The sequence below is a fragment of the Belonocnema kinseyi genome, chromosome 8 (genome assembly GCF_010883055.1).
Source record: "Belonocnema kinseyi isolate 2016_QV_RU_SX_M_011 chromosome 8, B_treatae_v1, whole genome shotgun sequence".
NCBI lineage: Eukaryota > Metazoa > Arthropoda > Insecta > Hymenoptera > Cynipidae > Belonocnema > Belonocnema kinseyi.
This window is the reverse complement of record NC_046664.1, coordinates 30,619,814-30,624,207: the sequence shown is the minus strand read 5'-3', so window position 1 is coordinate 30,624,207 and position 4,394 is coordinate 30,619,814. Positions and strand designations below refer to the sequence as shown.

The following is a 4,394-nucleotide window of genomic DNA, read 5'->3' as shown; positions in this document are numbered from 1 at the left end:
TTTATATGTTAAAAATTAAAATATCTGCTGAAAAATTGGTATATTCTGTTGAAAATTCATGTTTTTGGCAGAACATTAATCTTCTGATTGAGAAGATCAATGTTTTAAGAAAATCAATTTTGTTAAAAATTCATTTTTTTAAAGATTTAACTCTGGTTGAAAATTTAACTTTTTTGATGAAAATTCAACAATTTGGTTAAAAATATCTCTTTTTTTCATTCAAATGATTGAAAATGTATTTTTATTTTGGAAATTGATGTTTTAAATTAAAAATTCGACAATTCCATTCTTAGTATCAAAAAATATATTTTTTAGTTAATAAATGAACATTAAGTTCTAAAATTCATTTTACTTTATTGACAATTAATCTATATGGTAGAAGATTCAGCTACTTTGTTAAAAATTAATTTTTCTGGTTAATAATTAACTTTTCTGATAAAAATTCAATTGTTTGTTTAAAATTCAGATTTTTGGTTAGAAAATTTAACTGTTTAAAATTAATCTATTATGTTAAAAATGCATCTTGACTTTGGTGGACCTATAAATCTATTATGTTAAAAATTCATCTCTTTGGTGAACCCTCAGTCATCTTGGTAAAAAATTCATCTTCTTACTTGAAAATTTAACAATTTGTTAGAAAATTTATATATTTTGTTCTTAATTCGTTTTTTCAGTTATAAGATTATTCTTCTTTGTTGAAAATCTGTCCTTTTGGCTAAAGATTAAACTATTTGGATCACGATTTTTTTCCGGATTATTTTGCTTGTGTGATGATTTTTTTCGGTTGTATTCAACTGCCTGAAAATTTGTTTGCTTTTAATAATTGTTTAAACGGAAAAATTGACGGTTTCATTCTTGGTTTAAACAATATATTTTTTAGTTGAATATTCATCCATTTGAATTAAAAGTTTTATCTGTTTGGTTGAGAATTGAACTATTTTGTTTTCCTTTATTATCTTTTATTCCAAAAAAGTCATTTCTCTTTATTGAAAATAAACTGTCTTTTTTAAACTCAACTATTGTTCTGAAAAATAGGTAAAAAAATTCGAAAATTGATCTGTTTGTTAAAAATTCGTCATTTTAGAGAAAAAATATCTCTTTCTTGGTTCAAAATGAACTTTTTTTTTAAATTAAACGTTCTTCGAAAAAAATATGTCTTCCTGGATTGAAAGTTTAAGTATTTCGTTAAAAATAGAAATATATTTTGTTTTAAATTACCTATTTAACTTAAAAGTTTAACTATGTGGTATTTAATGCAACTGTTTGGTAAAAAATGAACCGCTTTTTTTGTTCTCGTATTTTTGTGTTAAAAACTTAATCTTATTTGTAGAAAATGTATGTATTTTGTTGTAAATTTGCTTTTTGGTTAATGAAGATTAATCTTGTTTGTTAAAATTCATCTTTTTGGTTGAGGATTAAACTATTCAGTTAAGATTTGTTTTTTTTTTGTTTAGCTCAACTAGGCGATATTTATTTCGTTAATAATTGCTCAAACTGAACAATTGACGATTTAATTTTTCGTTTAAATAATACCTTTTTGATTGGAAATTAAACTACTTATTTTCAAATTCACCTTTTTTGAAGAAAAATTAATCTATTTGGTTGAGGATTTAACTATTTTATAAAAAAATCGATTTTTTCCTACAATTCAATTGGTCGAAAATTGTCTTTTGGTAGAAAAAAAATATTTTGTGGTAGAAAAGTAATCTGTCTCAGCTGAAAATTAACTATTAAAAAAAAATTCAACTGCCTTCTAAACGTTGTGTTCAAAATAATTTCTTTTCAGTTTTTTTGTGTTCAAGATTAAACTATTTGATAGAAAACCAATGTATTTTGTTGTAAATTCCTCTTTTTGGTTAGAAAAATAATTTTGTTTGTTGCAAATTTATCTTTTTGCCTGAGGATCTAAAGAATTTGGTTGAAATTTTTTTTTTGTAATTTAACTGGTCGAAATTTTGTTTTTGAATAATTAATTAAACTAAAAAATTGACGATTGCGTTTTTGGTTCCCCAAAAAAATCTGTTTTAGTTGAAAATTAAACTATTTGGTTTTAAAATTCATCTTTTTTGACGAAAAATTAATCTTCTTTGTTTAGAATTAAGCTATTTTGTTAAAAAATCGATTTTCCATGTAATTCAAATGGTAGAAAATTCATCTTTTGGTAGAGAAGTCATCTTTCTTCGTTGAAAATAAAATTTTAATGGAAAATTCAAATGTCTTCGAAAAATATCGTGTTTTTGGGCACGAAAGCTTAATTATTTGTTTTAAAGTAAATTATTTTATTAATAATGCGTTTTTTCAAATTTGTACTATTTGGTTGTTAATGCAACTGTTCAGTTAAATTTTGTTTGATTCCTCTTCTTGGGTTGAAAATTCATCTCGTTTGGTAGAAAGTTTGTTTTCGTCAAAAATTTTGCTGTTTTGTTAGAAATTCGTTCTTTTTCATTCAAAAATTACTCTTCCTTAGATGAAAATGAACGTTTTTATTAAAAGTTCGAATCTTTTTGAAAAATTCGTCTTTTTAGCTTGAAAGTTTAACTATTTGTTTAAAAGTTAAAGTATTTGGTCAAATATGCGTCTTTTTTCTTGGAAAATTAACTATTTAGTTGATAAAGTAACTGTTTATTGAAAAATTATTATTTTTAAATTCGTCTTTTTGAATTGAAAATTTATCTCGTGTGGTAAAAAATCTTTTTTCGTCATACTTTATTTTTAGAAATTCGTCATTTTTCATTAAGAAATTTCTCTTTCTTGGCTGGGAATGTAATTTTTTATTGAAAATTCGAATCTTTTCGAAAAAATCGTCTTTCTCAAATTAAACGTTTAACTACTTGTTTAACAGTTAGATTAATTTGTTAAATATGCGCATTTTTTCCCTAAAAGTTCTTTATTTGGTTGTCGAAGCAACTGTTTAATTAACTATTATTATTTTTTAAATTCGTCTTTTTGGGTTGAAAATTCATCTTGTTTGGTAAAAAATATTTGTTGGTCTTAAATTATACTGTTTTGTTAAAAATGAGTCCTTTTTATTAAAAGATTACTCTTGCTTGGTTGAAAAAAAAACTTTCTTATTCAAAATTCAACTGTTTTGAAAGAATTCGTCTTTTTTGCATAAAACTGTAGGTATTTGTCAAAAAGTTAAGCTACTTTGATAAATATGCATTTTTTTGTTCCAAAGTTCAACTGTTCGTTTGTTAATGGTATTGTATGTTTAAAATTTTAATTTTTTTTACTTCGTCTTTTTAGGTTGAAAATTCTTCTCTTTTGGTAAAAAGTATTTTTCAGTAAAAAATTTTACTGTTTTGTTAAAAAAATGTCCTTTTTGATTAAAAAATTCCTCTTTCTTGATTAAAAAAATAACTTTTATTGAAAATTCAACTGTTTTCGAAAAAAAACGCAACTGTGTCCTTACGAATTATATATTCTGAAATTCGTCTTTTAGGGATGAGAATTCATCTCGTTTGGTAAAAAAATCTTTTTTGGTCGAAAATTTTACTGTTTCGTTTTTGTACTTTTTAATTTAAAAAATCGTCTTTCTTCTTTGGAAATGAACTTTTTTTTATCAAAAATGTAACAGCTTTCGAATAATTTGTCTTTTTTCCTTAAAAGTTTAATTATTTGGTTGTTAATGCAACTGTTTCCGAAAAAATTTATCTGTTTTTCTTGAAAGCTTAATTATTTATGTAAAGCTAGACTTTTGTTAGTAACGCGCCTTTTTACCTAAAAGTTAAATTATTTGGTTGTTAATTCAACTGTCTGTTTACAAATTATTATTTAAAAATTTGACCTTTTCAATTAAAATATCATCTTTCTTGGTTGATAACGCAATTTTTTAAATTGAAAATAAACCTGTTTTTGGACAAATTCATCTTTTTTGCTTGAAAGTATAACTATATACTTGAAAGTTAAACTGTTTGTTTAACAACGTATTTTTTTGCTTGAAAATTCATCGATCTGGTTCTGAATGCAACTGTTTAATTAAAATTTATATATTTTTAAATTCATTTTATTGTGTCGAAAATAATATTCGTCTCGTTTCGTAAAAAATCCTTTTTGGTCGAAAATATTACTGTTTTGTTAAAAATTCGGCCTTTTTCATTAACAAATCAAAAAATAACTTTTTTATTAAGAATTCAATTGTTGAAAAAAATTTGTGTTTATGCTTAAAAGTTTATATATTTATTTGAAAATTAATCTGTTTGGTTAAAAATGCGTCGTTTTGCTTGAAAGTTTAACGATTTGGTTGTTAATGCAATTGTTTGGTAAAAAATTAATTGCTTTTTTTTTAAACTCACCTTTTTGCATTAAAAATTCATTTCTTTTGTTAGAAAAACGGCGGTGAGAAAAATTGTGTTCCCAATGGGGATGACTTTGAAGAAGGGGGGGGGGGGGGG

At 23.9% G+C, this 4,394-nt stretch overlaps 1 protein-coding gene across 1 annotated transcript in view; it reads left to right on the top strand.

Annotated features, from left to right (window-relative positions):
* LOC117178177 (sialin-like) overlaps positions 1-4,394 on the top strand; it is a 40,721-nt gene that overhangs the window by 3,756 nt on the left and 32,571 nt on the right. The gene's annotated exons all lie outside the window — the stretch shown is intronic.